Here is an 11,851-nt window from a genome sequence, read left to right as displayed (position 1 = left end):
TACTATCCGAAAGAGTAAATAACCGATTCACATCTACCCGTTCTAGACCTCTCATGATTTTAAACACCTCTATCATATCCCCCCTCAGTCGTCTCTTCTCCAAGCTGAAAAGTCCTAACCTCTTTAGTCTTTCCTCATAGGGGAGTTGTTCCATTCCCCTTATCATTTTGGTAACCCTTCTCTGTACCTCCGGGTAATTTTCAAAAGCCCATTTACACATGCAGAACCTCTTGAAAATCAGGCTTCTAAGGCAATGGGAGATAAAGTGAGTTGCCCAAGCCCATAAGGCATGTCATTGGAAAAAGCAGCGCATGAACCCTGGTCTCCTGGCTCCTAGCCCATTAATATAACCACTAAACCCATTCCCATGCCCATACCTGTGCTTCTAAGTAAATATTTTTTTAATTAGAATGTGCCAGCGAGATGGTTTCCAGAACTTAAAAACACAAACTTACACTAACATCAATACCACACACCAAACTATCTGTCTCTGTAGAGAGCAGCATTTTCTTGCATTTAGAAGACCTTTACCCTCTTCACCTCTGACATGTGATGTTGGTCCCCCTTGTGGTAGAAATGACCAGCAGCCTTAGAAAAGATGTCCCTGTCTTTCTTTTTACAGGTCTAGTCCGAGAAGGGAAGCGCTCAGAATACCTCCATTACAAAATCTGAAGAGATTCCAGGATACCCCTGAGAGCGCTCTTCGCGCTTCTGCACTCCATCAGCCCAGTTTACCGTAAAGTAACGATGTTCACCTTTGCGGATAAATCACATCTTATTCGCCATCTCCCACCCCCAGCTCCATCTTTATGCTCAGATTTTCCTCCCTGTCATAAAACTTCATCCCCTCACTGCCGGCCCCCTGCACGATCTGCCGTGTTCATCCTTTCTTTCTTTCTTTTTTTTTTTTAGAAAATGGATGATCCCGCGTTTCTGTGTCAGGGGGCAAAGGGAAAGCAGGTACACAGCATGGCTTCAGGCTCTTGTTAGCATTGAAAGATGAACTTAAGCAGAGGGGGGGAGGGGCGATGACATGGGTAAATCCCATTTTTCATATCGGACAAGTTCCGATCCTGACAGGGAAATGCAGTTTTCTGCAGGCACTTTATATTCTGAAGGTTGGCCTCCCCCAAACCAATTCTAAGGTTGAAAATACTAAATTAAACTTGTCAGTAAAAAAAAAAAAATAATAATTACCTTGAGTTACTTTAATGAACTTTCTAATAAGGATGTGCTTGGAAAAAATCTTTAATTTCGTGTTTGGTTTCTTTTTTTTTTTTTTCTCTTCCTTTTGTTTCCTTCTTTTAAAGCGCGCTACAAGACGGAAATAACGCGAAGCAAAAATTCGCAGTGTTCATGTCATTTCGGATCCGAAAAGGAACACACCGAAAAATGCCGTTGGTATTTCTCTGGTTTTTAAACGACAGCACATTCTCCCTTCCTTTACTTCTTTTCCTTTTCCTGCTTTGCTGTTTCTCTCTCTCTTTTTTTTTTTTTCCATTGACCCCGCTCTTTCCCTTCTCCGTTTCCAGTCTCCCATCTCCTCTTCGGTCACCTCTTTTATTTATTTATTTGATTTTCTTTTCTGGAATATTTTATGACTTAACCTCCAACAAGGCTGGTCTGTGCCGGAGAGCTGAAAGATGGTGACCCCTTTCACGCAGGTGTAAACAGAGCCGCGGTAAATTTGTGTAACTGCTGTGGTCCGGTCTAACCCCGGTGCAAAATCAAAGTCAGCGGCGTCCCGCAGAGACCCTCAGCTATGCAAACTATGAAACAGGGCAATGTGCAGGCAACATCTGCAGCTCCAGAGCTTGCCGCTTCACTGCCTACACTGGAAAGTTAATATTGCTGCTGCAGGAAGGAGCAATCTTTCTTTTTGATTTATATCTCAGAATCCGGGATAAACTGAGTAGGGTTTTTTTTTTTAACTTTAGATTCTTTCCACTGCAATCATGTTTTTGGCATGCATTTTACAATGGGGTCAGATGGCTGAGAATAACTAATGGAGGAATGGGGGTGATGGGAAAAAAGAGCAATAGAACTTGATTTAAAAAAAAAAACCAAAACGAAATGTGCATGGGGGAGGGGCTGAAGAAAAGAATAATTTTTTTTTAGACGTAAAACAAAATCTTTACATTTATAAATCATGATAAAAGCGATTACAGAGGGGCGATACATTTCAGATCTCGATACAGAGGGGCGATACATTTCAGCATAGTATTGGGGTTCCCGCATTAGTCCACTTGAATGTGATCAGACACTTTACGACAAACACTCAGGCCGATGCAATATTGTGCGATGAGCCTAGCACACAGGTTAACGAGCGCTTGGAAACGCGTTTTGGACATGTTCCATAACCCTGGATGCAATAAGGGGATCAATGCGTCCAAAATGCGAGTCCAAACTCGCTGCAGCTAATAGCGCTCATCACATATAAATTCCATGTAGATGAGCAATGCAAAAAATTGCCATGCACCCAAGGCGCACTTTTTAACCCATCAAATTTTATGCATGCCCGGAGCAGGCGTAAAGTCTTCCCACGCGTCAAGGGCTCAACTAAGTAGGAAGAACCACAGAAAGCAGCACCATGCAAAAAAAAGTCTTGACTTAAAAAAAATAAATTTCGAGGCACACAATATACACCCACACTATACACACTCAGGGCTATGTATATTGTACGTGCGTATTGTGCCAGTAAATTAGCTGCTGCGGGATAAAACGGATGCCCATAAACCGTGCATCCCTTTTGGTAACCTGCACAGACAGGGCACTTAATATTTTTTTAATTTTTATTTATTTATTTGTTTTTATATACCAACAGTTAGGGAACATCTTTAATTTATTCACTGCTTCACTTGCTGCCGATTGGTCCATTCACTGTCACATGTCAGTAAAAAGGACAAATCGGGAATAGCCCTGCAAGTGGGAGGGGAGGGAGCTGTGGCCAGGCTGTTGTGGACACAAGGAGCCACTTCTCCTGGGTGCCCAATGCAGAGCACTAGGGACGCACAAATTATCCATTGCACATCCCTTTTAGCGCAGCAGCTCATTTGCATATTGCATAGAGTGCACACGTTTTTTACACACATGTTGTTGCATTGGCCTGAAAATGAGTTAAGGCCATTGGCTTTCTCACCCTTATCAGACATAGGCCCGTTGGAGCCGTAAAAGTTTACAGTCTGTCACCTCTGACAACCTCTGCTTCCCCAGATGCCCTTACTAAACTGTAATGGCTTATGCAGACAACCTCATGCCTATCTGACCCTATACTTTTGCAAACAGCTTGCCTGTGCTTTTTCTTCAGTGACCTGATAAAGGGAGCACAGCTTTGAAAAGCTAAGATGGATTGAGCATGCCCAATAAAAAGATATCACCTACAGCTTGTCATCGAACCCTTATTTCTTGCTATAAGGATTACTTATAAAACTGCCAGCACTGGTGCAAATTCTGCAGCTTCATTTTCTCTTGAACTTTGCACGAATTTTCAAAGTGAAAGTGCACATGTGATTTCCCTTTGAAAATGATCCCAGACTAAAAGCTACCTGCACTCCGTAATTTGGGCGGGTTTGTTTTCCCCAACAGAGAAATTACACTCGCACTTTTGAAAATTGCGCGTAAGTGCAAACCCCTCCCTACTCCCACCCCCAGGGACACCTTCCCTATTGTGTGTGAGCCTTTACCTGCACAAAAGGCGGGCAATTTCAGGAAAGCCCATTTCTGTGGCCAAAGCACCGTTTTGGCCATGGGGAGGGCTTTGAAAATAGCTCTCATAATAGCAAGTCATTGATAACCTGTAGACATTGCAGACACTTCGAGGATAACCTTCACAACTATTCGCGACACAGTGTTTAGGCGCGCAAGTGGAATCGCAGAGATTTACCTTCAAATGTTTTAAGCTGCTTGGCGGGAGCCGCAGAATTTATAAAATATAACGTAGTTCTGCTGGGAAAATGCATGCATATGTTTCAATATGAGCAAAGATTTCCAGTATGAGGAAAGCTTGTACTTTCTCTACCTATTTTATAAGCATATGCGTGTATATTTTATGCATGAAAAAAAACCAAACAAACATATTCACGCAAATCCCCAATTTAAGCGCAGAGGCAGGTATGTTTTAAAATATGCACGCGTACTTGAAATCCCCAGTTTGCTGATGCCTCTGCCCGTTCATCCAGCCCGTTTCCTGTCCACCGAAACTCTCCTAGCACTTCACCTTGAACGCTCCCCGTTCACCCAGACTTCCCACTCAACAACAGCAGAAAACAGATGAGTCTGATATCAGTTGTGCTAGTCAATTAGCAGGTGTAACATTGTTCGAATAAGTTGCCTAATGTATTTGCATAAATCTCTTACCAAACAGCAACTTTTTGCACATACCTTTTGGCCCTGCCCCGGAATGCCCCGAGACTGCTCCTTTTCTGAGCAGGTAAATGTATGTGCAAAACTGAAAATACGCGCACACCTTTGAAATTTATAAAATAGCGTGTACATGATATACAAGCAACTTACGTGCCTATATGCTAATTTTCTGTGTCAAGCCCCTTTGAAAATGTACTCAATTGTCTGTTCACACGCCAGTCCCTGCATCCAGAGTCAATGTAATGCAAGTATATTAGGTTACATTTCACTTCACTAGTACCTGAGCTTTTTTTTTCTGGAGAGGGAGCAAGGAGCATTCGAAAGGCGTTTATGGGGCAATTTTCAAAACTCCCTCCGTCGATGCACAGTCCACTGGCACTTTTACCCATGGGCTTTACCACAGTTTTTAGGGGGAGAGTGCAGTGGTACTTTTCCTTTCAAACCTGCTCCTCTGAAAAAAGAACTTGCAGGCATCCGTACCTGGCTTTCTCCAAGTACGTTTTTTCCCTGGAAAATACCGTGCATAGATTTGAAAATGTCATCTACATATGTTGTTTTCTTCTCCCAACCTACACACGTGCCCCAGAATGCCTGCCTCATACCTGGCAAAAAGTGCCTGCGTTGTTAATCCCCATGCATGCTTCTACCTGGGGAAGGGGCAGGCAACTTTCAGACACTCAATGCACCCAGGTACTTACCCACATACGGCGAACGGCTACTGAAAACTGCCTTTTTAGAGCTATTCCATATGAAACTAACTCTCCCCATTCTCTGAAACCAGTGTCCCAGTATTAGATTGCTTAAACTGAGGGCTAAATACTTATTCTTCCTGAGAATTAATCCTGAAACTAATCTCTTTGCATCCCAAAATGGTTGATTCACTCTTTTAGCATGTAACAGAGGACAAATCTTCTTACAATCAATGTCTGTTTATTAATATTCAGGCCGATTCAGTAAAATGCGCAGGAGAGCGGGCGCTCCGAGGCGAGCGCCCGCTCTCTCAATGCACGCCAAGGCCACTCTCCTGGGCACGCGATTCTGTATGCAAATGAGGGCCCGCGGTAAAAAGGAGGCGCTAGGGACACTAGCGCGTCCCTAGCACCTCCTTATTGGCAGAAGCGGCGGTTGTCAGCGGGTTTGACAGCCGACGCTTAATTTTACCGGCATCGGTTGTCGAACCTGCTGACAGCCACAGGTTTGGAAACCGAACGCCGGCAAAATTGAGCTTCCATTTTCCAACCCGCAAAATGTGCAGCTTGGCTGCACATTTTACTTTCTGTATCGCACGGGAATAACTAATAGGCTCAACAATCATTTGTATGTTGAGGGTGCTATTAGTTTTGGGGGGGGTTGGATGTGCGTTTTCCATGCGCTATTACCCCTTACTGTATAAGGGGTAAAAATAGCGCATGGAAAACGCGCGTCCAAACCTGGGTTAACAGTGCGGTCGGCGTGAGCGCACCGTATTGAATCGGCCTGATTGCTTGCTCCACTGTTTGGCACCGAAGGCCGTCCTCTCTCTCCCTCCCAACCAGTTGTATATTCTCCCTGAACCCTGTGTCCTAGTCCTGGACTGCCAGAGACTCATATATCGACCATCTGGTTCCCAACAATTTGGGGCGGATTTTCAGAGCCCTGCTCGCCTAAATCCGCCCAAAACCGGGCGGATTTAGGTGAGCAGGGCCCTGCGCGCCGGTGAGCCTATTTTACATAGGCCTACCGGCGCGCGCAGAGCCCCGGGACTCGCGTAAGTCCCGGGGTTCTCCGAGGGGGGCGTGTCGGGGGCGGGCCCGGTTGTCGCGGCATTTCGGGGGCGGGTACGGGGGCGTGGCTATGGCCCGGGGCGGTCCGGGGGCGTGGCCGCGCCCTCCGTACCCGCCCCCAGGTCGCGGCCCGGCGCGCAGGAGGCCCGCTCGCGCGCGGGGATTTACTTCTCCCTCCGGGAGGCGTAAATCCCCGGAGAAAGGTAAGGGGGGGTGTAGACAGGGCCGGGCGGGTGGGTTAGGTAGAGGAAGGGAGGGGAAGGTGAGGGGAGGGCGTTAGAGGATTCCCTCCAAGGCCGCTCCGATTTCGGAGCGGCCTTGGAGGGAATGGGCGTAGGCTGCGCGGCTCGGCGCACGCCGGCTATACAAAATCGATAGCCTTGCGCGCGCCGATCCAGGTTTTTAGCAGATACGCGCGGCTCCGCGCGTATCTACTAAAATCCAGCGTACTTTTGTTTGCGCCTGGAGCGCAAACAAAAGTAGGCCTATTCGCGGAGTATGAAAATCCGCCCCTTTGAATTTAGCAGGCCAAGATCTCGTTAGCAATGTACTCTGAAATGCCAGCTACTGCGCGGACGGCGTTCTGCTGATTTGCTTGTTCCCAGAAAGGAAAAGGAAATAGGGGTCCAGGGTTCACGTGGAAGAAGATCATCCATTTTGGCCCACCATCTCCCTCTCTAGCTTCTGGATCGCTGAAGGCCGGAGCTTTACCATGACTGAGTTGACAGCATATTTTTTAAGGATTACTACCGAGTGTAATTAGGCCATGCTCATGGAAGATCTCATCACTGAGGCAGTTCCCTTGCATTTTAAGACAGTGTATATGCAAATTCAAATCTTGGAAGAATAATTACTGTGTTGAATGATATTCCATTCTAGTCTGGCCAGCATAAACATTAGAAGGAACTGAATAACGTCAAGCCATTCTGAGTGATCAGACTTGCTCTGCAAGCTCCAGTCCCATTTCCCTGCTAATGCAAGAGTGCATGTTTAAATGAAAACCAGATCCTATTTGGCAGGAATCTGAAAGATACGGTTGACTGTGCGTAAGAAGGACCAGGGAGGACCTCCTTACGATAGTAAAATATAAGCAGTAAGGACCTTTGCAATCAGTCACCACACATTGTCTCATGTTTCCTAAGCTGACTCTTATGTTGTAAAAAATGGAAGATGGGGTACAAGCAATGTTCCTCCTTTCTCCTTCTACGTTCCGCTCATTCAGAGCCAGGGCTGGGTTTCTGGTACCATGAGGATTCCTAGGTAACCACACAGGGATTTTTCCCCACCCTCCCACTGTTCCTAGTCCATTCATTGCAGTAATGGCAGTAACTAGTAGGAACCCTGCACTGGCGCTCCTTCCAGGACTCCAAATCCATTCTTCATCTGTTGCCCTTGATGTTGACCAGGGGCTTTGAATGTTGCCTCTGCAGCCAGCAACCCCAGCCCTGGCAGATCCAGGGTGCAGAAGGCCCAATCCAGAAACTGGGGACCCTCCACATAGCAGCATACAGGGCTGCCACTGAGCCGTTGGGCCAATCCCCCTGTTTTGTCTTATCTGTCTTTCTAGCCATCAAAGGATTATATGTGTAAAGCTTTTATAATATCTGCTAGCAAACATCTTAGTATCTATAGTACCTGTGTCCTCCTATTTTACTATTATGGATACATCACTGTACATTTCTGGGGTTCAAAATATGATTTCTTTATGACGTTGCAAGGATCCCTTTGTGGGCTAGCAAAAGGCTTCCTGATTCACCAGTATGTCTATGACGAAATCATCCATGCTCGGAACAAACCCCGAGATGACCGAGGATATCTCCTCAATGTACATCTGATCAGGCAAAATAATTTAGTTTAATTTGGACCCGTTTGCATGGCTTCCTTGGATCCAAAACGCCGCTGTAGGGTTTTGCAGCAGTATCTCTTACCGTATACTCGTTGCTCACGTTTGCTGTCATTTGATATTTAGAGAAGTTTTTGTGCTGTGCAGAGGATAAGACTAAAACCAAGGGTGCTGGCAAATCACCAAGTGTGATGCCTCTCAGGAAGCCAATGGTGATGGAGGGCTCTTCCAAACATGGCTGGAGTTACTTTGCTAGGTTAGAGCAATTTTTCTCCTGCCCTTTTGATCACCCCAGCTCATGTGGTGCTTTCCCACCACCTGGGGACCTGCAGTCCTGCTTTTCCTATTAAGGAAGCGGCTACAAGCCCTAGAATGTTTTGACATGAGCTTTATGAAAACAGGGGCTGACCCAAAAATCACGCAGATGGCCTGTGTCCAGTTGACAGGTATGGGAAAGTGAAATCATTTTACTGCCTGACAAGGGCCATGTCTTCTGCCAGTAATCTTGTGAAAAAAAGAAAATGAATACCTGATGAGAGGAGAAACCTGCTGTTCTCTGAATGGCTGCGTAAGTGTAAGGTTTTTGGTCGGTTCTGTAGAATGGTTCGCTTGTGCTCAGCTCCTCCCACTTACATTACTGCAGGCTCCAAAAAAGAAATGCTGCAATTATTTTTCACGTGGATTTTACACTATTCTCTCATTGTGCCTTCTTCCAGTCAATTACTGGGCTATTTGCTATGGGGTAGATTTTCAGAAGATTTATCTGTTCTGACTTCCTACGTTAGCCCGACAAATCTAACCAGGAGAAAAACTCCCCTGTTATGACTAACTTGAAGAGTGCAATTTAAAAGCCCGGCACACGCCAAAATCAGGAGTTGTTGTGCACCCACCAAATTTTAAGAACTGCCCAGATGCATGTGTATCACCCGCTGTGTGCACATCTCACTCGATTTTAAAAAGGGGGTACGGTCTGGATGGGGCATGGGTGTTTCAGTGGGGCCAAGAGATGTGTGCGTAAATACTTACACGCCCCAGCGTGCGCCCACTTCTACTGTCACATAACTTTACTTCTGCTATAGAGGAAGTGTAACACGTAAAAGAAATTAGCCATTTCTGCTGGGTTTAAAGGATCTGGGATAACTGGGGGGAAGGGGGGGGGGAGTGTAGGCTATCAAACAAGGGGGGGTTGGAGGTCCTAACGCTTAACTGGGCAAACTGGAGGATGAACTGGTGAAACTGGCGACGGTGTGGACGCGCGCCCGTTGTTAAATACCCTGACTTATGCGGTAGAATCTGTATTTGTGCAGCTAGACGTGTGCTCACTTAAAATTGGGCGCACATGGGCATGCGGCCAGGCTATTTTATAACGTGCGCCAGTTTGAAAGTAACCGTCCATATGTGCACATTTTAAATCACAAGGTGCACACATTTAGCCGGTATGAAAACGGGCAGAGCTAGAGGTGTTCCTGTCGCAGGTTTGATTTATCCAGGGGTCCCCAAACTTTTCAAGAGAAGGGCCACGTAGGACATTTCAAATCATTGAGAGGGCCATCTTGGGGAGGGGGCGTTTCAGAGTTTGCTGAGGAAGGAGACAGCTCCTTGGAGTTGTTTTCTGAGAAGGGCTTGAGGGGGAGGGGTCACATCCAACCCTTTCAGTGATTTGAAATGCTGGGTAAGGGGAGGCAGGGGGCAAGGTTCCCAGGAGGGTAGGGGTACAGCAGATAGAGGGGCAGTAATAATATTTCTAGATTTCTGTCACATCACCAGAAACCTTTTACCCTGCCTCCCCTTTCCCCAATATCTGCCCGCCTAGGGGGCAGGGAGGGTGGATGGGGAAATGGTGTGTGTGTGGGGTGTGTGTGAGTGTGTGTATGTGTGTGTGTGAGTGTGAGTGTGTATGTGTGTGTGTGTGTGTATGTGTGTGTGTGTGTGTATATGTGTGTGTGTGTGAGTGTGTATGTGTGTGTGTGTGTGTGTGTGTGTGTATGTGTGTGTGTGGGGGGTATATGTGTGTGTGTGGGGGGGGATGGTGCACTCACTCTCTCTCTCACTCACACTTCCCTATGCATTCCTGCTCCCTCTCTACTTCTTTCCCCTTTCTCATCCCTTTCCTCCACCCTTTTCCCCCTCCACTTACTCCCCTCTCTTGCAAAATGCCAGGTTTGTAGTATGAGCAAAACAACCCCTCTGGAGACCCTAATCCAGGTATAAGTATAGGGGCTTGATATTGGCTTATAATAATGAGGATTTCTGCACCCTGTGCCAAGGAGACCTGCATCCTTAGAAGATGATGTCTAGGCCCTCCCCATCTCAGCTCTATAGAGATGGCAGCACCGTTCTTGCCTGGCTTATCCTGACAGCCTGGCAGAACCCAGGAATGGGATGGGTACATAAGGAGGGGGAAAGGAGGGGTGGGAACAATTCTGTCATTTCATTCATTCATTTATTTATTTATTTATTTATAGACATTTTGGTATTGCGCCTTTTCCCCAAAGTTGGTCTCAAGGCGGATTACAATACATTGAAATGAGCAGAGGCATTAGAACAGCTTACAGGCAAATCAGAATTTGCAATTAATGTGGCACTGGGATCCAGCAGAGGAAAACCCATTTCTGAAAACTATAACACAGTCCCTCATCGGGGGTTCAGGAGGTTGGGTCGTTAGCGTTAGCCTTTTTTTCCCCCGAACTTAAGGTAGTACGGTGCCAGGTGCAGGGATAGTGGTTAATGATTTTTCTATCTCAGCACAAGTCTTTTTTCACTTTAAACATGGTTACAATGAAATATGTTAGCAATTTGGGTGTCACTGTCTCCTGAGAGGCATGAGGTCTCTCACTACTGAGCTGTAATTTTTTGCTACAAACTCATCTTGGGGTTTTCCTCTCTTCTCGTTCTTTCCCTATCCTTCTCCTCTACCTGCACTTTACCATTCCTTCACAGGATAATCCTGATTTGTTTTATTCGTACTTTTAGGGTTACAGCCTGGTGTACAACAGCCTACTTCTGGCTTTGTGGCATGCAAAATAATCAAATGTAGTCAAAATAAGCCGGGGTTGCTAATGGTCTCTTTCCTTTACGTCAACATTTTCAGCATTTCTGTTGGGCTCTCCCTTTTTTTCCTTCCAATTCAACTTTTTATCACGTTTTCAAATATTACTTTCCAAGCATTCAAAAATGCAACTGCAATTGCATTCACAGGTTTTAGAAACAAACCAGAAGAACAGAAGGAAAACAAAGAATCAAGGGAGCAAGAAATCAGAATGTAGGAATCGCCGAGAGAGCGAACCATTCCTTAACCATCTCGTTGCCAGAATACTCTCTGGATCGTCATCCACCTCTTCTCTGCATTTGAATTCCTAACAGCGGTCTCGCCAAGCATCCGAGTGAACATCTTGGGGGTCATCCGCCTTCTACTGCGCAGGCTCACAGAACTTGCAGGTCTAATGAGCTCTTAGACCAGGGGTCAGGAACCTTTTTGGCTGAGAGAGCCATAAACGCCACATATTTTAAAATGTAATTCCATGAGAGCCATACAATATGTTTAAAACTAAATACAAGTAAATGTGTGCATTTTATGTAAGATCCCACTTTTAATGTACAATAAGTCTCTGAAAATATTACACCAGGCCTTAAGACACCAATACATCTCCTATTAGGAAAACGGACCAAGTCAGGCTGCTATAGAGTCCTACACAGAAACAACACGCCAGCAGAAAACCTCACCTGAATCACGTGCTGTCCCTCACCTAACATAGAATAAAGAGACCAAAACGCATAACAAGAAGCATGCAGAAAAAACTGAATTGGAAACTGTAACAAGCCAGAGTCTCTGTATGCAGTGTAACAAAGGAAAAAAGAAACATCACCCATCCTTATAAAACAA

General features: G+C 45.8%; 1 long non-coding RNA gene across 1 annotated transcript; it reads left to right on the top strand.

Annotated features, from left to right (window-relative positions):
* Positions 1 to 917: 917 nt before the first annotated feature.
* On the top strand, positions 918 to 11,409 carry LOC115096607. Its single transcript, XR_003858115.1, has 3 exons — positions 918 to 960; positions 1,311 to 1,397; positions 11,167 to 11,409. It is a non-coding gene; the product is annotated as an uncharacterized LOC115096607 (long non-coding RNA).
* Positions 11,410 to 11,851: the final 442 nt, after the last annotated feature.

Source organism: Rhinatrema bivittatum, chromosome 8 (genome assembly GCF_901001135.1).
Source record: "Rhinatrema bivittatum chromosome 8, aRhiBiv1.1, whole genome shotgun sequence".
In the NCBI taxonomy this organism is placed as follows: Eukaryota; Metazoa; Chordata; class Amphibia; order Gymnophiona; family Rhinatrematidae; genus Rhinatrema; species Rhinatrema bivittatum.
The sequence above is the reverse complement of the archived record's forward strand: the minus strand, read 5'-3'. Positions and strand labels throughout refer to the sequence as shown.